This window comes from Eretmochelys imbricata, chromosome 11 (genome assembly GCF_965152235.1).
Source record: "Eretmochelys imbricata isolate rEreImb1 chromosome 11, rEreImb1.hap1, whole genome shotgun sequence".
Taxonomy (NCBI): domain Eukaryota; kingdom Metazoa; phylum Chordata; order Testudines; family Cheloniidae; genus Eretmochelys; species Eretmochelys imbricata.
Window position 1 is genome coordinate 54,835,374 of NC_135582.1, and position 24,703 is coordinate 54,860,076.

Below are 24,703 nucleotides of genomic sequence, written 5' to 3' on the forward strand. Positions count from 1 at the left end.
TAGTTCCTTCCAATTTAATTTATACAATATTCCTGAACCAACACAATTGACATTGGGGGAGTTACCGGTAATCAGATTTCCTGAAGTATTAGTATAGATTAATCATGTCATCCCAATGTGCCAGCAGCACCAAAATTCATAAATGATTTCCCTTAATATGATTTCCAAAGATCTGGAATGTGTGTAAATTTTGAGCTCAGGAATAGTAAGTGAATTTTGACATATACTCCCATTGTATCCATAATTGCAAATGGTATAAATTACTGGTGCTTACAATGTAAATGGATCTGAATATCTATTGGTAATTTTAAAAAAAACCACATTTATCCCATAAATAGTCATATTTTCCACCTTGGAAAGCTAAAACTATACCACTGGGAGAGTTTTTTATGCTATATACCATATACAAGAGGGGCATATTTTTATGAGTGCAAGAGAACCGATTTGTATGATGATTTACTGCCATGGGAAAGAGAATCTTGGTAGTATTGATTAGCTGAATAAATAATAAAAACAAAATTAAACAGCTATCTGATACTAAGCATACAAGGGGTATAAGTGATCAATAAGTGATAAAACAATCCATAGAAAATCATTTCCAAAACTCAGTTGTGCCTTGCTGCTGGATAATAGGGATGTTGTAATATGGGATAAAAAGTACTTTATTCAAGATAGATTTGTGATAGGAGATTTCTTTAAACAGAGTCTAATACCTGTGGAGAGCACATTGTACAAATATTCAATAAGATTAACTGTCTAGAAATTTATTAACAGACTGAAAACTCAGGAAAGGCAATAGAATTAAAATAACTGTTTTAAATCTTCCATCTTTTTGAACAAAACTTTTAAAAGAAAATTTGCAAGCGTTTGTCCACTTTGCGGTTTCCTTGTTCAACTTAGTAGTTTAGTTTTCACAAATGGCTGCTTACATATGTAAGTGATCATTTGCATGCATGTATAATTTCATATGTACATGCAGCTTCAGGAGTTTTGAGGATGATGTATTTTCCTAGGTGTATGCAATCTAGGAACAAATGTCTAAGGCCCCAACTTTGCAATAAACATGTACTCAACTTTCAGAACACGTTGAGTATCCTTACTTCAATGTATTTTTTTTAAAAAATATTTTGAAAAAAGCATTTCTAATTTTCATTGACTTACAACACTGACTGATGTTGAGATCCAAACTTTTTGTTGGAGTAATCCTCAGGTTGGTGTACTATTCCCACCCACCCCTTTTATAATCATAGCATACATACTGAACAGATTAGAAGGTGAAAAATTGCTAAAGAGCTTTTTTTCTTCCTCCTCTTAGCAGTAGGAATAGGAATCTGGTTTTGAGGAACAGGGAAGAGTTCCCAGGATTCTTCCCATTTCCCAAAACGTCTGGTCAGGAAGTAGTAAACTAAGGTCCTGATTATTAGACATGTGCAAACCAAACAGAGAGTTATGAAGGGGAGCAAGCATGCATGAGCAGACACTGATACCTATTCTAAAACTTTGGATGCACGTTAGATTAAATTTTAGACAATCAGCCAGCATTATATAACAAATGAACTAAGATCCCTGCATCCTTAGCAACATTATGGCTGTATTAATATTTTCAGAGGTCTGTACTCTTATTGAACGTATATAAAAGAGGACATAATTTTGCCTGATGTACATCACCCTACATAAAAGTCTTATTTTTATGAGAATATTTTGTGTTACAAGAACACTTGTGTAAGGAATATCTTGCTCTCCACTTATATTTAATTTTTCTTTCAGCATTTTACTGTATCCATTGTATTGGTGGACAGCAGGATCTCCCATATCACTGAAATTGCAAAACTGTAGGTAGGTCCTGATTCTCATTTATACTAGGTCCCCTTTATACCATGCTGGCAGCATAAAGCAGCCATAAAGTGGGTGTGAAGTACATTTTACATATACTGTAAGGCCACTTTATACTACCAGGAGAGTATAAAGAGGCCTTAGACTGTCTACACTTACGACTATAAACTGCTACATATGCATTGTTGTGCCATAACCCCCTATTGTCCACATCTGAAGCATGTTCCTGAAGGAGAGCACATTGTGAAAAAGCTAGAACACAGGGATTGTGGCTATATACATATCTCTGCTGTGGCATGGCCTTTCACTAAAATGCAGTGTGGACATGGGCAAGGCACATGTACCAAGCCATGAGACTCTATAGTCCTCCAGGGCTATTCCCACAATGCATCAAACCCATTGCTATCTCATGCTTACTGTAACCATGCGTGACTCACCCCTGCAGCACCTCCTGCTGGCTGTCTGGGAATGAGCTCATTTTCCAGCTCCGGAGCACCCTCTGTAGGCCAGTGTCATCACCGCCACTGGTCCCCATGTCCCTTCCAGACCCTGGTGCCCCTTTGTCTGGGGGTTCTGCCCCAGGAGTATCCCCTCAGTCTCTGGGTCTCCCCTCCCCAGGGAACCCCCAACCCCGCCTTGCTTCAGTGCCTACTGCCAGTTATCATTTAGCTCCCGCTCACTGGGGCTGACTGCAGCCTGTAATAGCCACTCATCATTGGCAAGGGAGGGGGGGGAGGGTAGGACGTCCTGCCTCTGCCTAGCCCCAGGCTGCTCCTTTGCAGCCCCAGCACCGGGTTTAGGCCCCGCATAAGGCCCTGCAGCCTGGGGGTTGTCAAGCTAGAGCTCTCCAGCCCCTCTTGCCTTCCCCCCCCCCAGCGCTGCCCTACCTCAGGTCCCTGCTCAGCTCCCAGGCAGCCAGGTCCTTCCCTCTCAAAAGCTCCTGGTTCACTGACCTTTTATAAGGCCAGCTGCAACCTGATTGTATATTTCCAATGAAGACCAGAAAGCCACATTGATTTGCATCAGCTGAGGACCTGGCCCCAAATGTTGATGTAGATTCCTTTAGATAGGTATTTAACAAACTCAAATAAATGAATAAATACACATTTAAAATGCAGAGAGAGCGCAAGAGAGCTAAATGTCAATGTTTCAGCCCTCACTTTTTTTTTCTTCATGCTTCCAGCCGTAAAAGGATCTAAAAAAAACCCCACTCTGGGAAATGAATATAATCATATCTAGAGCCATTATTTATAAATCCATCAAGACGACCAAGTGGAATAGCTTTGAATCATGCAGCTTGGGTTTGTATTTCAATTGGAAGTTGGAAAAAACCAAAACAAATGGTCATTGCTCTTTTATATGATGTACTGTATAATGTACAGTATAATGCATGCCTGCACACCCCAGAGACTGTGAATTATCACATATCCCTTTTTCAGAAACGATATAAGAAAGAGCTGATAAGTGGAGTAGGAAAAAACTCATAAACATATCCTTCTTCCTTAAAGTGAAAATATACCTTGTCTCCTCACAAAAATAATGATAAGGAGAGTATATTCCAAACAACCCTTTGTTTAAACTTAGGAGGTGGAATCTTGGCCTCATTGAAGTCAATGGCAAATCTCCTATGGATTTCATGGAGTCTAGTATTTCATCCAGCCATCTCAAAGGCATCTTTAACATTTCCATATGTGTGTCTGGTATTTGCCAGCTAAAGGGAGATTTAGATGTAGATGAGATTTACATACTGCTTGTGACTGTTCTGCAAATGGATATTCAAACTAGCCATCAACGAGATCTTCACTGAATCTTGTGATCTATGGTGTGCCAATGAAATCCCAGATTTAAATATCAAGAAAACCCATTCTCCATCCATTTGCTTTCATTTTTTTTTATTACACAGTTTAAAAAGGTGTTGAAAAGGTGCTAATTCCAGTAATTACTTTTTTATTGCAGACTACTGTCAAGCCAGGTAGTGGAGTGAAGGAAAATATTAGTCAGTCATTCTTGCTGCTTTTATTTCTTCCCCATTAAAAATCCCTTTCTTACTTTTTCACAGGTTGTGAAACTTTTTTTCATGTGTTATAATGGCTATTTCTTATGTAATATATTTTAAGTTACTAAATGATGTTAGGAATAATTAAAAAAGGAATAGCGAATAAGACGGAGAATATCTTATAGCCCCTATATAAATCCATGCTACGCCCACATCTTGAATACTGCACACAGATGTGGTCCCCTCATCTCAAAAAAGATATACTGGCATTAGAAAAGGTTCAGAAAAGGGCAACTAAAATGATTAGGGGTTTGGAACAGGTCCCATATGAGGAGAGATTAAAGAGGCTTGGATTTTTCAGCTTGGAAAAGAGGAGACTAAGGGGGGATATGATAGAAGTACATAAAATCATGAGTGGTGTGGAGAAAGTGAATAACAAAAAGCCATTTACTTGTTCCCATAATATAAGAACGAAGGGCCACCAAATGAAATTAATGGGCAGCAGGTTGAAAACAAATAAAAGGAAGTTCTTCTTCACTCAGCGCTAAGTCAGCCTGTGGAACTCCTTGCCTGAGGAGGTTGTGAAGGCTAGGACGATAACAGGGTTTAAAAGAGAACTGGATAAATTCATGGAGGTTAAGTCCATTAATGGTTATTAGCCAGAATGGGTAAGGAAGGGTGTCCCTAGCCTCTGTTTGTCAGAGGGTGGAGATGGATGGCAGGAGAGAGATCACTTGGTCATTACCTGTTAGGTTCACTCCCTCTGGGGCACCTAGCATTGGCCACCGTTGGTAGATGGGACACTGGGCTGGATGGACCTTTTGGTCTGACCCAGTATGGCCATTCTTATGTTTGAGAGAGTTGAGTTTGTTGCATATAAACAAAATGACCTTCAGCTGTGACAGGAGCTACAGCAATTTACAACAGGTGAAGATCTGGTCCACAGAGGCACACAGTTTCTAATTTCATGCTCAGCTTCATCATGTACAAAAGCTCTGAACAGTGTATAACAAATAGAGGAGAACCTGACTCTCATTGACACGACAGCCTCTTTCTATTGCTCTGATGTAAATTATATTATGTCTACTTCAAGACCCCATTACACTTTTAGTGTGATATAAAGATGCCTTCATTTCATAGGCCTGATTCTCATTTAACATTTGTGTTATAAACTGTGAGATGTTACAGAAGAATTTTGAAAGCAATAGTCTTGACACTACTCCAAATAAGTTTGATGTAACTGGCTGGCAAAACTCATTTTTTAACAGCAGTGATTTAAAAATGTGTTGAAAGATAACTGTTCCCAATCTCAATATTTAAAGGATGCAATTTTTTTGTCTTCCTTCTCCCCTGCTTGTATCACTGAATGAAGCAGAGTTCTTGTGGGGGTCTGTCTATCAAATTTTAGTCATTATTTTACGCTTTGTTTTCTTTGTACCATATAACAGAATTTTAATATAAAAATATTGTATCTGATGGAAGTGTAATAGTCCTTTATTTTGTAAGTGTGAGCGGCAGTCCTAGAAACTGTAGTTGCGTGTTTCTCAACTGCAAAGATCCTGACACTTGTCTGCTAGTATATTTCAACCTGGAGGATATACTTCTAAGGGAAAGAGGTTAGATCTCTTTCCCTGGTCATTAACACTGAGATTTTCAAGAATGCTTAAGTGACTTAGGAGCATGATATTATAGGTCCTTGATCTGTCTGCTGTGACAAACAATGGTTCTAAACAGCAGGAGTCTGAATGAATTTTGTGTGTGGGCATCTATCAGATAGGTCACTAAGGTGATTCAGTTGTCACTATGGTATTTTCAGTTATTGCTGATCCATCCCCATCCAGCTCAGTGACCTAGAGGTGAAAGGTTCTATATAAACTACTGTTACCAATCTACAAAGTCAACCAAATCACACACCCTTTTGGGCCAGATTCTGACTGCCTCTGTTCAGTCCCTGAGGAAGAAGAGCATATAAACCGCCCAGGTCTGCATACTCATGTACAGGGCATCCAGAATGGCCAAGGATGTGAAGAGAGGACATAGGTATTTTACCTCACATAAAGGGAGTGTGTGGTGGGGGAGATAGCTGAGATGGAAGGAGTTGAACTGGGTGAATAATAGATTTTTTTTGGTTCCACCAGCAAACTGAAAAATCAGGGAAAATAAGTGGTTTGGTTCCAAAAATGTTTGGAGTTTGTCAGCATATTGGAAAAGTCCATGTTAGGCCACCAAACCATGTGTGTGTTTCTTTCTTGCCCTTTAGCATAGTGATTAGGGTGCTTGCCTGAGGTATAGGAGACCCTGGTTTGATAGGCGACTCATGGGAGAGACACAAAGGGGGGCATCAGCTAAAGAGGGGGGCACGTGACTCCCGACATGACTCCTCCCTGCTCCGCCTCCAGCCCAATGCCAACATGCTCTCCCCATCCCCTCCCCATCCCATGTAAACTGGGAGTGGCTCCGTCCTCCCACTGCACCAGATACAAGTTTCTGAGCCGCAGGGCTCTCCAGAACTGCAGCGGCAGAAGGAGCAGAACGTGAGGCCACCCAGCGGCCTCACAACGACAGCTCCTCTGGCGCGGCTGTACCGCCCCCAGCCCTGTCCTCCAGTGGGGCAGTACAGACCCCACGAAACGCAGCTGCATCAAAGGGGGGCGATATAGCTGTGCCAGAGCTATAGTATACTATATATATATATATATACTATATATAGTATAGTATAGTACAGCTCTGGTATAGCTGTGCCAGAGAAGCTGCTGACTTGGGGTCGCCCAGCAGCTCCACATTCTTCTCCTTTCGCTGCTGTGGTTCCCTGCTGAATGTGCACCCCCCCAGGTGTCATGGGAGGGGCATGTGACTCTTTTTTCCCCTCCCACATGACACTCTGAGCTAGAAAATGGTAGATGTGGATTTAAAGCTTCTCTCCGTCTGATTCAGAGAAGAGATTTGACTCTACATCTGCTACCTCCTGGGTAATTACCTTATTCACCAGGATATAGAGTCATTCTCATACTCTTGCTCCGTCTTTGGCCCAATGAATAGTTAAGTGATTAGACTAAGCTTCAAAAAGACAGACTAGAAGTAACCTACAGCACAATTGCCTAGTGGTTAGGATGCTTATTTGAGGGTGGGAGTGTGACTGAGTTTAAGTCCCAGCTCCAACATGGTGATTAAAGCCTGGATCTCCCATGCCCCAGGAAAGTACCCCCATCCATAGGCTGCAGGTTATAAAGTGGGACGCATGCAGTGTTCTGGCCCTGAAAAACCTTTCCCCAGCCAAAACCAGTGAATCAAATTCAAAAATTGTTTGGGGTCAACTGACTGCATTTTTTGACAAACTATCTGAAAAATTTTGGGCAGCTCTAGTTAGGAGTTCAACTCTGGTATGTCACACTCCTGCACATTTACTAGTGGCTGGAGGCTGGTGCCATGGTGGGTGAATATTGCAAACAGTACTATATTTGCTGCTTCTGAGCACCTTTCCATAGCATCCCTATAGGCTTTCTGGATGTTTTTCTCTCCCTTCTGCAAAACTGGCAACCCTTATTAGTGCACCATTAATGCTCAAAGCACAATATACTTTGACAGTATATACTAGGCATATCATACACAAAAATGTGTGAACTTGTTTGACAAGGTGCACAGATGCTGGCCCTGGACTGGCACGGGAAAGTATTAACCTTTTGCTCCTAAAAGGCCCCCTGGTACCTGCAATCAATGCAGAAACAGTGGGTGGGGTTGTCATGTGATTGGTCATATGAGCCTGGAAAGGTTTAAAAACAGGGCCTGGTGATTAGCTTGGAGAGAGTTTAGAGGGGGTATTTGCCTAACAGATTGCAAATAAGCTATGTTGGGAATGGTAGAGGTCTCTGGTCAAACTGAGCTGGCTAAAAGTCCTGGAATAAGATTAGGAGGGGCACTGATATAAGTAAGGGTGACTGGGAAGCTGTGCAGGAGAGCTGAAAGGATGTGGGGAAATCTGAATTGATGGCAAAAGAGTGAAGAGGTTTATTTGTTGATAAACCTGGGGAGAGTGTAGTTAAAACACTAATTGTGTGGCCTGAGTACCTCCGAGGGTAGTGGTGGAGAAGAAGTTGAAGATTGGAGCAGCAGGCCCTTTTGAGGGGCAAGAGCACCCTCCCAACCTGTCCCAGCAGGAGAGTGGTTTTTTTTTTTCCAGCCATGTTGTTGTTGTAGACCTTCAAGACCTGTAATTTAGGAGAAAAGCATTAAAAACACTAGTGCTGTATTAACTAGGGCGGCTGGGTGTGTGAGAGAGATTAGACTTGTCATCCATGCTAGAGGATAAATCTAGTTTAACCATGTTAATGGTTTTAGTGATTCTGAGTGCGTTTTACTCCAGTTAGCAAAACTTAAACTGGCAAGACTTCACAGACTAACCCTCCCGCCTAACAATTAAAAAAAGAGTAGGTGGAGATTGCAGATAAATATCTATGTAAACCAGAAGAATCTGTTATTGATTAGTTATAAGAAGCTGCTGGGTTATTTTTATCCAGTTCATTGCTGCTCAGAGTTGCACACCAGAGAAGAGTTATCAGGGAATATCTGTGGCCAGTGTCAGGGAAGTAATCTCACTTAAAGGCAAACTGCTAAAGATTCAATTATTTTAATGTCATTTTTTTTTAAAAAAAAAAGCTGAACTGATTTATTTTTCTTAAGAGGTAGTGGGTGTGCACAATCACATGGGGTAAGCATTTACTTAGCCTAGCTGTAACAGATCTCCTAATGGTGTCTACAGCTGCAACAGCTGATAAAGATCTGAACTGGTTAGCCTTCAGACAATTCTCCCCAAAACCTGTATGTAGTGCCTAGGGCACTGTCACAATGCATGTGGCAGCTACTATAGTGTATAGCAAAGAATAGCGGCTGTGGCCAACTTTCCGTTGTGTGAGTTTACAACCCAGTGGATTTATGCTGAGCATAAGACCACTACCCATGTATTCCAAGATGCTTGTAACATGCCAACTCCAATTATCTTCTGTTTACACTGTAGTGAAGAAAGCCCTGGAGTATGAATGCCTGTTATGCACCCATCACTGCTGCCTGACAACCCCCATCCATGCAGCAGGAAATGAAATGCTTCTGCAGTGTTTCAGGGTTTATATACCTTTGCAAGAACAGCCAACATGGCTTCCTGCTCTGGTACCTTCATTCTTCCCCCCCCCCCCCCCGGTAGCTCTAAAAAGAGTTTAGGGAGCCTTTTCTCCCACTCTTACAAGTTATAGATGGAGGCTAGAATTTTTTGTAGGCAATAATATAGGGTTTCCCCCCCTATTTATTGTGGACCCCCCTCCTTGCAGCACTACCAAAAAGACAGCAAAACCTGATAAGTATAGCTGCTTGTTTCTGTGCTCAACTATCATTTAGGTTAACTATAACAGAAGAAATGCTGGGCCCAAATAAATCAATTTATTCAACATTTCTTGACTAGATTCTGAATGGGGCTGCATGGGGTGCAGAGGTATGAGTGGAAGTGAGAATCTTGCAGCTGGATGTGCAAGCATATAGATATTCTGTGACCCCAGGACTATTTCTTCCACCTGGAAGAGGTGGGCAGAACCTTGGCTATGCCTCTATAATGCACCAGACAGTGCAGTTGGAGCAGACATGTGCTGCAGATATAGGCCAGTAGCAAACTTCTATGAAACAAGGGAGAATCAGCAATATAACTGTGAAGTATCAGTGGGGTGTAGCCGTGTGAGTCTGTATCCACAAAAACAACGAGGAGTCCAGTGGCACCTTAAAGACTAACAAAGTTATTTGGGCATAATCTTTTGTGGGTAAAAACCCCACTTCTTCAGATGCATGGAGTGAAAATTATAGATGTGGGCATAAATATACTGACACATGAAGAGAAGGGAGTTACCTTACAAACTGAGAATCAGTGTTGACAGGGCCAGTTCAGTCAGGGTGGATGTGGTCTACTCCCATTAATTGATGAGGACGTGTCAATACCAAGAGAGGGAAAATTGCTTTTGTAGTGAGCCAGCCACTCCCAGTCCCTAATCAAGCCCAGATTAATGGTGTTAAATTTGCAAATGAATTGTAGCTCTGCAGTTTCTCTCTGAAGTCTGTTTTTGAAGGGGTTTTTTTGTTGTTGAAGGATGGCTACTTTTAAATCTGTTATAGAATGTCTAGGGAGATTGAAGTGTTCTCCTACTGGCTTTTGTATGTTACCATTCCTGATGTCTGATTTGTGTCCATTTATTATTTTACCTAGAGACTGTCCGGTTTGGCCAACGTACATGGCAGAGGGGCATTGCTGGCACATGGTGGCATCTACCACATTTATCACATATAATGATGGCATATATCACACAACTGTCCTATTCAGAGAGATAATTTCTTCTCTATGCTGCCTCACACAGACAGCTTTTAGCAAATCTATAATCTGGCCCTTCATGAAAGAATGCATCTTCTGAGACATTCCATCTGTACTAGATGTGTACTTTCAGTAATATTGTACATATGGTACATTGTATTTATTGGTTGGCCCCATCTCATGCTTTCTTTTTCTTTGAAGGAAATGTTTTTTTTCTTTGAATATTTTTTTTAAAGAGAAAAAAATCCTGTTTATAAGGTGGAAGAGCCAAGCTAATTTTTTGATGGTAAGGCTTGTGTACACGGAAAACTTTCATTGCAATAATTATGTAGTATCTTTCAAGCCTCTGCTCCTTACCCGTATGAATGTAGTCATTAGAAGGCATCTGCCCTAGACATTTCCTCTCATTTTTTTGGTCAGATACTTACTGCTGACTGGGTCTCTGTGTAAAACGTGTCAGCTATGTGTTTCAATAGAATTTGAAATAGATATTCCCATCCATGTGATGAGATGTCACTTACTTCTCATTCTGTCAGTTCAAAATGCCTTATTTCCTTGTTACAACTTCTTCACATGTATTAGCAAGAGACCTAGTGCTGACCACCTGATATTTTCAGAAAACATCTGAGTGAAATAATGAGCCTGTACCTTTAGAATCACAGTAATAGCTATCCCTTTTTGACACTTCTGGGATACTGTAACCTTGCAGAGGTGAGGGATAGCACATAGGAAGGAGGACTACAAAATGCCACTCTTTTATTTTCCATCCTGCTGCTCCAGGGTTGAATAATTTTGATTTGGGTAACCTCTAATAGCAACGCTAGGATTGTTTTAAGCTGAGCAAAACCTTTTTGTAAAACTTCATTCAAACTGATGTGTGAATGCGTCCTTCTCTTAAGATAGTTTTATGAGATATACTTAAGGGGGCACACCTAAAACAAGTTCTAATAGAATCTGCCTAGAAACTAGCACCAGGTGGGTGGGAGGTTCCACTGGGTATTGTGACCAGGTGCGTGTCTGTGTGTGAAAGAAAGAAAAGACAAAAACAGAGAGGCAGAGACAAACAAGACAGCCAAACAGTAGTCTGAGCACAGTGTGAACCTGGAAAAAACTGGGTCTATTGCTAGAGATTCCTGCGGCTATAAACTAAGAAAATATTTTCTGTTTTTAGTTCCTCCTCGTTCGGAGAAGCAGAACTTTTTATATTCCTTGTGGGGTGAGGACGGACAAACAAACCAAGATTGCATCAAAGAGAATACCAATCATTTTCTTCTTCCAGCTGGAATGTCCCCGAGTCTCTAAAATATGGGGCAACAGTATCTTTTCCCCTTTTACATTTTATTTCTGTTGTTAAAATCTGGGAGTTACTGTACATCTTATCCCCATTGCAGCCATCTGACCCAAACAATATTGGATGCATTCCTGCATTTCATTCTTTGAATTAATTTTGAAGGATTTCTTTTTCCAGAACATTTGTGTTCGTAATAACAAGTGGGCTAATATCCCCAAAACAGCAGCAGGAAGAGCTGGCAATTGTTTCTTAATCAAAGGCTTGTTCCTCAAGGAAGGGGAATAGAGTTTCAGATTTTGCAACTTCCCCTGGGTAAAGACTACATTTTGCCATATGGTATGTAACTATTGTCCTGCCCCAAACCACAGCTTCAAGTAAAAAGAGGGAGGGGAAAAACCAACACAAACACACAAGGCAAATAGTATATTGCATACTTTAAGGCACATACATCTCTGCACAAGATTTATGTAGAAAGTACATTTACTTCTTTTTCAGCTCTCTAGCATTTCTGGTCACACTTTGAAATACGGAGATTAGTACAGGGATTCAAAGTCTGGAGTAGACTACTGGGTTCTATTTCTGATGCTTATATGCCTCTGTTTAAACCAGAGAGTTGGTTTGAAATTTGTTTGTTTGTAAAGTACATAGAGATTATTGAATGAAAAGAGCTATGTAAGTGTTCTTTTGTATGTGCTAATCTATTGTATGGTACATTTTTAGATGGCCTTCTGACATTAGCTCAAGAAACAATAATCTACCTGATAGGTCAGATCTAAACCATTAGCATACTACACAGATTTTAAGGGTTTGAATACCATTTATTTAAAAGATTTTCCTTCATATTTTGAAGGTTGAAGTCTCAAAGAATTTTAATCTTATGATTTCTTTGTTACAGAATAGCTCATGGTCTGTCCTGTTTTGGAGTGTCTAATATGTATACCTGGCCAATATGCAAGTCAATATGCAAGCTTGTGTAAATTAAACCCTTTCATGTTCACCAGTGTGAAAGTAAGAATAAAGTAACCAAAACTAGTATAGTTTATATGCTGGGGAACTGAAAGAAAATAACATTTAAAGTAGGAGCATGGTATATCTTAACATTATACATACTGTCCTTTCTTCAAAGCTCCTCAGAATATTAGTTACATCCGTAGACTCCCCTAGACTCAGGTTCAGAGGGCCATATTCAGAGGTAATGTGTAGAGGTTGGAAGGGGTGATACACATAGGCAAGCAAGTAAAAAGAAAGCAAACTGGTGTTGTTTTCCATCACCCTTAGCCTCTGTCTAGCTGTTTGTCTCTTCCTTCTACTGTGAGCTCCTCAAGGCAGGAACTGTTCTTTCTTTTTTTTTGTCTGGAAATCACTTAGCACATAGTCAAAGTTGCCATGAAGAAATATTAATTCGTAATAATGAATCTGAGCGAATATTCCATTTATCCGAATGTGTGCTTGGTTCTGTGAAGACATGTCAGGTGAAAGATCCTCTACCCAAAGAGTTTAGTCTAAACAAACATCATACAGACTGAAACGGGGAGAAAGAATCAGATGCAACAAAAAAGCGATCTCCATTCCTATTTTGATCAGATATTACAGACTTTGCCTTTTAATTGTTTGACCCATGACCCTGGGTTCTCTATTACCGTATGTAATATTTTAGTAACCGTATTAAAGGATTCAAAGGGGACTAAGAGTCTAACCTAGTATAACTTCTATTTTGGGGGGGTGATGTAAGTTGCAGCAACTAATTCCTTTATTTAGATTGACTTAGGTTCACCTCTGAGTCTGACCCACTCTCACTGTTCATAGTAGTTCTTTCAACCGTTCAGAAGTTGGCAAGAATGGTGATATCACTAGTATCACAGGCAACACAGACAGAAAAAGAAGACAATCCCAATCAAAAGCCCATTGAAAATTTGACTAGCAAAATATTAATGCTAAAGGGAATTATGTGGATAAACTCTCTCCCACAATAGTGGGATATTAGACCACCAAACAGTCAGAAATACTTCTTCAGTAAAACTTCCCTGTCTCAGTCTTTAAAAGGAGCCAAACTTTGGAGCCTTAAAAGTGAACCATTGTCTCAGAGCAAATTACTACCTTTTCAAGGTTACATCTTTCAAGCATTAAGGAATGTTCTTAGTACAAGAAACATATTTGAAATTGCTAAATGAACCTATGTGTGTGAGAGATACAACATATTAAATGAACATTATGTATTAGAAATTATTTTTACTTCTGAAAGTAGTTCCTCAGTCTTGAAGTACTTATCTCTTTCCATCCTCATCTTAAACTTAAATGTCCGTAACAAATTTCCAAATTATCACTATCTTGGAATTACTGTACTCTTAAAGAGTTAGACATTTTAGCCAATTTTTCTATACAGTAATCTATGAAACATGCTTTGGAAAAATGAAAATATTAAGGGCTGCATAAATTACTTCTCACAGGAAATTTCTTGTTTTTTACGCCGCAAGTATCTTTTAACTCTTTGAAGACTATGTAGAACTGAACAGTAGAACAATCTCAAATGGATATCATATATATGAAGGTGTGGTTCTGCTCCAAAAATTGACTTTGTAAAAGCAGCATCAAGAAACTTCATATCTACTGTGCCCTACTGATTTCCAGATTGATTTTTTTCATTTTCTAAGGAAAAAAATCAATGTTTTGTTTTTGAACCAGTTAGACTTTGAAACTCAGCTTCTCAAAGGCAGGCTACTTTTTAAAATTAATGATAAAAAAGATACAGCAATCCTAATACTGCCTCCTGTTATACCTGTACAATCCCATTTTCTGCAAATTAATCCCCCAATTACACCTGTATAGTCGTTTGGCCTATACTGGAGATTCAGGGGTATAACTGACATTCAACCTGGAAAACATTGAGGTCACATAGATGGCCCTGTTTTCAAATCTTTTATAAATGTACTGATGTGAGAAACAGAAAATAATCCAGTTTATTCTCCTGGAGCTGGATTGGTTATGCAATATATTAAAAATGATAATAAAATGAACTATAAATTATAATAAACTCAAACATAAAAAAGTGCTTATTCAGTCACTAGGTATAACTGACTAGACACAGGAAACATCTATTGAATAAGAAGGTGTCATTTTTACATAGTCACTTCTTTAGAGGAACTCTGCACTTTTTAAAACTGACTGACGAGGTATGACCACAGTTAGTTTTTTGTATTTGTCTAGGGATTAAAGTTTCGTGTCTAAAAGCCAGTAAGCAATTAATTTGTTTGAGTCGGAAGATGTACCATGTTGATCACCCGTTTCCTGGGAAACAGATATTATAATAAGTAAGTTAGATGGTTCAGAAATAATATCCAGGAACCAAATTCCAGACTAGGAAATTGTGGGTTTTAATTAAAGGCCATCTTTAATTACGTTAAACAAGATGAACAAACAAACAAAAGTCTACTAAGGCCCATTTCTAATTTGATTTACAGAACATGGCCAGACTAGTTTTGTTTTTGTTCTTTTTTCAGGATTTATTCTATTATGAATTCTCATTAGTGACATATTCTCCCTAGTTGGTGTCCAAACTGGGCAACCCTAGTTCTTGTTATGATTGGGCTAGTTGGTTACTGGAGCGGATGGAACTATTATGAACCCAACACTGATTGTGATTACTACTTTCTATGTGCATATTCCTCAGTGAAGACCATTTTAAATTTACTTTCAATGTGGAATTTTCAATGGGACCAAAGAGAATTAGGCCCCAACTCCCATGGACTTCTGCAGGAATTTGTGTACCTAACTCCCTTGGGGAAGGTAAGGAAGTGGTACTTTTTCAAGCTCCACCCTTAAGATAAATTCCATCCAAGTGAGTCATTCCCTCCCCCCCCCCCAAAAAAAAAAAAAAGCTGCTCATTGCAGTGAATATGCCCCTGGCCTCCGCAAGACTCTTTGGGCTTGGCTTCTTCTTGATTAGAAGAAAAGAAAAAAAAAAAACAAGTAGGGTGTGTCCCAGATAACACCTACTCATGGCACCAAAAGGAGATGTCAATCACAGAAAATTGTGTGCATTTCTGATCCTCTCCCTCCTTTTTTACACAGAAAGGAAATAGTTAACAATGTTGATATTCTAGTTATGACTGCGTGTCTGAGTTAACTCCTCACTGAGAGGAGTGGGGCAGGTCACACCTCTCAGTTTCATTGTTCCAGGTTCTCTGAAGACTTGTTTCTGCATTAGTTATACTCATTTCATGTTTTTTAGATTTTCTTCATAACCATAACAGCAAAAGACTTTTTTTTTTTTAAATGAAAGCTAAGATTCTGGAGAACAAAAGTTACCTTCAAAGAGATGCTAGTATTGTCTACAGGCATATGCCAGATGTTTCTGAACACTGGTTGAGTGTAACATCTCAACATGAGCTTTCCTAGACTACCTGGGCAGGCTCTTATGATTTCAGTTTTCTTTTCATTTATTTGCAGGCTTTTTCTTTCCTAAACTTGCCTGAGTTTTGTCTTTATTTGTTGACATTTAGCAAAGGTCATCATTAGCACAGTTAATTTCTGTTAACATAGAATAATTTATCTAACTTCTGAGCAACAGCAGGCAGTGTTAATTTATAGCCCTATTTCATGCATAATATCTTGAAGGGAGGAGCAGCATGTGTTTCCATACAGTGATGATTTGTATTATCTTTCTACCAAAAAGGATGTGAAATGCAGTAATGTGACACAGCATGGCAGAAAGTAGACACTTGAAACTATGTCAGCAACAACATTCACTTCTATAAGAATGATGCAACAAGTAAATTGGTTTCTAATGTCCCAACATATAATATGCCTGTTTTGTCTTATTACCCCGTGCGTTATTTTTCAGACTGAGGCGCTATTACCGGCTCTTTCACATGCCTTTCTGCTTTAATACTGTGGGGATATATTTTTTGTCATCACTGCCTGTGTCTCCTTCTTGACATGTTCTCATATCCTGTCGCCAGTGTTGTCATTTACCTTAATAGTTCAATTAATTACTTCATTCATTTTACACAATCCTCTCGAGATGTCTACAGAGAATTGTGCATATTTGGGATAAAATCCCTGCAAAACACCCATTGATTTAATTGGGTCCAGGTTTTCACTCTATGTAAAAAAAAAAAAAAAAAAAGTTCTAAAAATATGATCAAGAGGGTGGTCTGAGAAAAACAAAACGAGAGTGGGAGTCAGGACTTGTGGTTCTGCCACTGATTTTGTTGTGTGAACCTGAGCAAGTCACTTAACCTCTCAGTGCCACATTTTGTAAAATATATACAATAATTACTTCCTCAGGTGTAGATAAGCTTAAATAAGTTTTATACTTGCAAAATGTGATGTGACAAAGTCCCATCCATCTTTTAGTAATGTAATTTCCCTGCCTGAATTCGTTTTGGCTTATTTCAGTACTTTTTTTTCAAAATTTTGAACCGTACTAAATAAAAAGAGAATATTAGAATCTTTATTTTCCACTGCTTTGTACACCTATCGTCACTCAAACTTGTGCAAAGGAAGTGAAAAATGTGTAAAACACTGCCAAGTGAGAATAGCAGTGTTTTATTCATTTTTTTACAAGTGTGGATGACTAGGTGACCACTCCTCTGTCCCCTGATGCTTGTGGGATAAGGGGCTGTGATCACTGAACACCACGAGGTGAATGGCAAACTCCCAACAAGTTCAGTGGGGTGGGATCAATTCCTTGCTGAACAATCAGGCAGTTAATCTGAAAACAGAAATTAGGATAATCTTTTTAAGCCAGTACACAAGACAACTACTATAATTCACTTTTTCTATTGAATCTGTACACATATGGCCTGAATTTCTACTGCATTGTACTTTGAGTTGTCATTTGGACTGCTGAAAAGTTAGTGAAAATCACTGCCAGATGAGAATGGTAACATTTTGTGTATCCCTTTTGCATTTGCATTGTACAGATGTAACTGACCACAAGGCGCAAAATAATGGAGAATCAGGCCCATGTAGTGCTAGTGGACAGTCAACTTTTCATATTTCAAGTGATACCAAACTCAAACAGTTTGTGGGGCTTTTGTTTTGTGAGTCTTTTCTAAATCCATAGCAAATATGCTTAATTCTGTTTTTCTGTTTTTCACTTCTCTCTGGTACAATAATGCCTCTTTGAATCTTGTTTGTTTGTTTGTTTATTTTGTTTTTTGTTTTTTGGTGCCTTTTTCCTCTTTGCTTATTTTTCTGACCAGCTCACGTGCATCTGAATCTTCTTCAGATATCTCTAACCTGCCAGCTTATTTACAATTCTTACATTAATTTATTTTTAAAGTTTAATTGAGTCATGGTTCCTGTGAGGTGGCTAGTTACAATAAGACCACTTGTATGAAGCTACTGTCTGACGGAGGAGGCTTTTGGTGCCATTCTAGATTCTTATTTATTCCAGTTAGTTGACTATCAATATTTTTTTCCTGTGCATGTTATTAACTCTTTTTTTTTTTGGTGTATTGCCCTACTATTAATTATGGTGGTTATGCTACCTTGGTTGCTTTGGCATAATGCCTTGTGTAAATCTAAAATTTTGAGATAGTAGGAACAGACCTACTATTTTAGCCTTTTAGGAAAGTTATGGGGCAGGTTTTGGAATTAGAAAGAACTGGAACCTACTAAAGAAAAGCCCTTGCTGACCAGTGCTCAGAACACCTGCGTCCACCATCATTTTGAAGGATGGTACGGATGAAGAATCATTGCTGAATAAAGCCTCTATCTTCCTTTTGAGAAAGAAAAAATTTGAAAAGTGGGTCAGCATTGTCCTGGAAAGTATCAATGTATTTTCATGTGGGATATATGTAACAAGACATTGGTAGACATGTACATTGAAATATGCTCCTTGCCAGCTGCTTAATGTCATTACTATAGACATACAGTAAGGACTCTTGATCAATATGCACTTAATTGCCTTCCAGGTCCCTCAGAACTCTTCCTTTTGTCTCCTATAATGTTACCCCTTCTGCTTCATAAGGATGTCTGCCTTGAATGCCCATTTGTCTGCTTGTCTCCAAAAGGTCTCCATGTTTTTTTACAAGCTTGGAATGGCCTTTCTTGAGTTAATCATAAAATCACTCCTCCTGTCTTCTTTAGGTCTGTCCTCTAGACTCACTTTTGCCATGACACATTCAAAAAATAAGCTAACCAATTTAGGGTAGCTAATTTTATTATTTTATTTTTATAAGATGATTTCTTGTCATGAAAGCATTCAACTGCCAATCTATGTAAGCACATTATCTTAATTTTTATGTTATGTCTCTTCCCTCCTTTTTTTAATGTCACACTGGCTGGATATTCTGTGAAATCAGAGTGTAAGCATTTGGAAGCAAGGACAGTGTCTTCATATATGTTATTACAGTGCCTAGAAAAATGGGGCCCTGATACTCATTGAGGCCTCTACTTATTACAAGTAAGTAATACAATTGCATGTTCTTCTGGTCACAAATCTAAAGGAATTTGTTAGCAGTAGATTTGTGAAAAATGTGTAAGGCCTGAGATTCCTAACAAGCCCCTCTACAAAACAGCATATGAATCTTTCAATTCCATTAAGTGTTAAATCTTGTTTTCAGAGACCTTCCAAAGAATAAAGGTAAAAGTCTATAAGGTCAAGCGGGTTAAAATAGCAGGTGTTGTGTGTGTATATAAAAAGTTGTGAGGAAGAGGGAATAAAAAATTGACTTTTCCATTTCATTCATAGCAACAGTGTTACGTGTTCATAAATTTATATTTTTCCCTCTCTTCAAAAGAACCATTGAAATGTACTAGCACATTGTATTCAAAGTTCAGTCTTGATTTTGATCTTGTTGAAAGGAATACACTTCAAGTATTTTGACACCTAATCCTTGCTACTCACTTTTATCATTTCAGAGTGAGGTATAAGTAACCACTTCCAGTACCTGTGATAACCAAGACTGAAAAATATTTTATCTGCAGATAATGGAAGGTGCGCCTTGGAACTCCATCCCCTTGATATCTCAGTGTAAAGGATGTCTGTCTTCTTTTGCCTACGGTTGTCAAAATTGTGGCATGACATCAGGGAAAAATGTAACCTATCCAATATACAAAGTGCTTTTAAAAAGAAAAACTAACGGATATGAAACCTTCACTGGGTACGTATAGGCAATAGCGTGTCAATAAGGCCCCAGAGAGCAGTAAAAGATTAAAACAAACAGGCACTTTATTGTCATAACATAAAAATTTCTCATGAGATGCTATCATTAGGTAGATCATTACAGGCATTTTTTTGTAGTCTTGTATTGTAAAACAGAATTGGCATTAACTGGGCTGATGTCTTGCACAATAAACTATAAAATGAGGATTTATGATGGCAGCAGAAGCTACATAACATTTGTTTGTGGTGCTGAATATTCTATGTAGACTCCTGAGATGAGTGAACAGAGGTCTCACAAGAACTCTTTCAGGTACTAGAGATGAGCAAAGAGTACTTCATCCACCTGCTGTAGCAAACCCCCAAATATCCACTTTACCCATAAGACTACTCCAAGGAGATGGTGACTCCTGAAGTGATATCACAAAGGCCAAGTGACAGAGATCATCAAAATCTTGGATTAATTATAACACTAACTATAACCTGATAGCTACAATAAAGTGTGGGGGAGCAGAATTTTGGATAAAGTGATTTCTAAATGCAAATGTTCTAATATAATTGACAAGTCTGTAAAGATGCATGGAGGATAGGTCCATCCATGTACTATTAGGATAGTTAGAGGACAGAGTAGGCAATGCAGTTTGTTACAGGGATTGGTTCCCAAGTTAGTGTTTCTGTGGAGTGGTGTGTAGTTGCTGGTGCATATTTGCTTCAGGTTGCGGGGCTGTCTGTAAGCGAGGACTGGCCTGACTCCCAAGGTCTGGGAGAGTGAGGGATCATTTTCCAGGATAGGCTGTAGATCACTGATTTACAATCTGGGAGAGGTTTTAGCTGGGGGCTGTATGTGATGGCCAGTGGTAGTCTGTTGTTTTCCTTGTTGTGGCCTGTCCTGTAGTAGGTGACTTCTGGGTACCTGTCTCACTCTGTCAGTCTGTTTCCTCACTTCCCCAGGTGCGTATTGTAGTTTTAAGAATGCTTGATAAAGATCTTGTCTGAGGGATGGGAGCAAATTCGGTTGTATCTTTGGGCTTGGCTGTAGACAATGGATCATGTGATGTGTCCTGGATGGAAGCTGGAGACATGTAGGTAAGTGTAGTGTCCAGGAAGTGGATCTCTTGTGTGGAATGGTCCAGGCTGAGGTTGATGGTGGGGTGGAAATTGTTAAAATGCAGGTGGAAGTTTTCAAGGGCCTCCTTCCCGTGGGTCCATATGATGAAGATGTCATCAATGTAGCGCAAGTAGAGGAGGGGCGCTAGGTCACAAGAGCTAAGAAAGCGTTATTCTAAGTCAGCCATAAAAATGTTGGCATACTGTGGGGCCATGCGGGTACCCATAGCAGTATTTCCTGTAATGAGTTAATGAGTGACATTTCATCAGTCATGAGTGACAACAGGAGGGAATATGTAACTGTCGTCTTAGAGAAAATGCCCCTTGGCAGATATGATATGGCTGCTTCATGTCTGGGTCCTTTTATCTCACAGTGTACATATCACTTTGCTTCTGATCTAGTCTTTGGTAGAAATTCAAAAGTTCACACTTATTTCATGAAGCAAATAGCTTATTGAATAAATAAGCATGTAATATGGGTGAGAACTTTTCACACCTTGGTGGGTTTTTTTGTTTGTTTGTTTTTTGTGGTTTATGGATAGAAAGGCTGAATTAGAAACAAGTACCAGTGGCAGGTTTCAGAGTAGCAGCCGTATTAGTCTGTTTTCGCAAAAAGAAAAGGAGTACTTGTGGCACCTTAGAGACTAATAAATTTATTTGAGCATAAGCTTTCGTGAGCTACAGTGAGCTGTAGCTCATGAAAGCTTATGCTCAAATAAATTTGTTAGTCTCTAAGGTGCCACAAGTACTCCTTTTCTTTTTAAGTACCAGTGGGTAATTTCTGTGAAACGTATGAACGCCATTTATAATGCAAGCTATGCTTGCTGTGGAGACTGTGACTTACGTGTTTGCCCATTTTAAATTTTCCTTGACTAAAATTGCCTGCTAGTAGAATGCTATAAAATCTGTATTCCCATGCATGCAGAAAATGATAAATTGCTTACTGGTTCAAGAAATACTTCTCTATTGTGATTAATAAGGAAGAACTAGACTGGTTTCTGCTGTAGGTGCTGGCCCTGATCAGTAGAAATACTACAGGTACCTTCCAAACCAATGGTGATCACTAGCCAATAAATTGGAAAAAATATTTTATTTATTTGGGGCTACCATTAAGTGTTTCTTTTTTTTAAAGTGGAAATATATTGGAAATGTAGCCTTATAAGGCTGTCTTAGAAGATGCTAGTTGTAGGAATGATATAGCAATAGAAATACTAAGACAGATACTCCATGGCTTTTTGTGTAGTCATTCACTGGGAGTAAAAGAATGAGGGTATGGCTACACTAGAAAGCTTAGGGCAGCACAGCTGCAAGCTCTCTAGTGTAGCTGCTCTAAACCGAGGGGGCAAAGAGCTCTCCCATTGATTTAATTAGCTGCTACTGTTCATTGCATTATGTTGGTGAGAGAAGCTCTCCTGCCAGCATAATGTTGTCCATACTGGTGTTTAGGTCAATGTGATTTATGTTACTCTGGAGGGTGGCTTATTCACACCCTTGAGCAACCTAAGTTGTAGTGACATAAGTGGTAATGTAGACCTAGCCTGAGTTTCAGAATGGTGTTTTTGTACCCACTTTGCTGAGATTTAAGTTACTGTGGAGAACAAAGCCCATTGATTCTCATATATTGTAGCATTGTGTGTGGAATGGTTGTCTCCTTCTGGAGGCAGTACTTCAGAGAATGGCATCACATAACAGAGGATCAAGGTATGTGATAATTTATGGGACAGTAACAAAAGTTAATGTACAAAAGCTCTGTGATCACCATTTATTTATTTACCATTTGCATGTTCACCGAGCCAAGCAATAGCATTCTTAGTGTCCAAGTGGAGTTCTTGCAGCCCACCACTAAACTTGGTTAGTGGGCACACCTCAACAATGTGTGTCATTGTTTGATCTGCACCACAGCTGTAGCTTGGGTTGTCTGAAAGACCTCAATGGTGTTGGATGGCTGCACAGAGACCTTCCCCTGTCTAGAAGTGGAAATGGAATATGCTAGAGACAGTCTTGCTGGTGCTAGGCTGAAGGTGCCATGTCTTGCAGCAGTTGGCCAGCTTTGCAGAGGCGTCACTCGGTCTTCACCAGCTCAGACAAAGTTGGAGCCTATAGCCCATAGCACATGTCATCTGCATAGATAAACTTTCATGACTGGATTGGTGGCAGGTCATTGATGTATAGCTTGAACAAGGTTGGGGCTAGAATAGACCCCTGGGGTAACCTGTTCATCTGTTTTTTTCCAACCACTTGTTTTCTCACTCACATACACCCTGAACTGTCTGTCTCGGAGTAAAGTATCAGGGGGTAGCCGTGTTAGTCTGTATCCACAAAAACAAAAAAAGAGATGCCACCGGACTCCTTGTTGTTTTTGTCTCGGAGTAGCAGTTTGATGGCATCAGTAGTCCATGACTGGAGGACTCTTGACATTTTAAGAAGTAGACCCATATGCCACACTATATCATAGGCTGCACTGAGGTACAGGAGACCAGTGCCTGTTTTCAGATTTCTTTGAAAACTGTTTTTGATTAACGTTCAATTAATGTTCTCTCCCTCTGGTGTGGGTTCACTGTAAAATTAGAATCTTGAGAGACACACAGACAGCAGCAATATCAGGTGGTAGCTTGATGCCTAGTCTGGGTCTTTACCAGGGTTTGGGAGGCTGATGACTTTTGATATGCACCAGATTTCCGGCAGTTCTCCTTCACTGTTGACCTTTGTGAAGAATTGAGCCAGCCAGGAATGGGCATGTGGACCAAGATGTTTCAGGAACTCAGGGAAGATTTTGTCATAGCCAGCAGTGGTGTCAGACTTGATGTTATATAGCACTCCATCCAGCTCTGGAACTGTGAAACCTCTGGATGTTTCCTGCCTGTGGAAGATCCTCCCCTCCTCCCCCCCCCCCAACTCTATCTGGACTCGACTCTTCACTTCACTTCACTTTTCCAGGGGTATCTTTCCCATGTGAAGCACGTGACTGGCTTCTTGGTTAGCACTCTCAGATGATCAGGTTGGTATCAGTGGTTGCTGGTCTACTCCAAGTCAATGAAGTAAACTCCACCATTTCTAGCTGAAATGAGTAAAGTCCAGGTTCTTTATCTTTTCCTCCCATCTGGCTCAGCGAGCACAGCTCAAAGCTTCAATTAAGCAGTCGGTCATTTCTGGGTCACCAGTTAACTCATACCGCTTAAGTAGAGCGGACACTCCTCTTCAAGGCAGGAGATGTACACAGTGTGATATCCACGTGGAATGGCTTTGGTGGCTGCTTTGTAGCTGGCTCTACAGATATGTCTGTAAGCCTGGTCTGTTGGGATGCGGTGTAGTGGTATTGTTACAACGCTCTGTTCCAGTGCCTCACTCTATTTCTCCCAGTTGGCTTTGAGCAGGTTGCACCACATCATCTTTGTGCTCATGACGATTGGTAGCTGAAGACCAATATGGATCAGTGATGGTCTGTGCTGGCTCTGTGGAAAGTTGTGCAAGACTTGGCATGACACTGGATTTGAATTGCTGTATGTTGACCTGATTCAACATCTGTCTGGTGAGCAGTTGCCGTTTCATGTAGAAAAATTGAATGTCCTGAGCTGTTTTGGATCATGAACGAGGGCAAGGTCATTTCATGAGGCCCAATCCACAAGTTCTTCATCAGCATCAGCCACTTTGTGATCCTAGTCTATATGATGTTTGTTAAAGTCTCCAATTTAAACAGATACTTGCAGTAAGCATGGAAACTGTTGACCCCAGCTATCGCTAGGAGTCTTACAGACGTTTGCTGTCTGAAATGCGTCAGTCTTGATGACATCCCAGTATTCAGGGGATATCAAATGGACTGTGCCTGCCATGGTAGGCCAATTTTATGTGGCACTGCCATGCTTTGGATGTGCAGCATGGCATATCAGGTCAAAGCCATCACTCTTGTATTGACCAGCTTCATTAGATAAAATATGAGTTTCTTGTATGCAGATCACATCGATAGTATGTTGATCAGCAAGAGCACTGATTTAAATGTCACTTGGCTGTCAATAAACCCTCAATGTT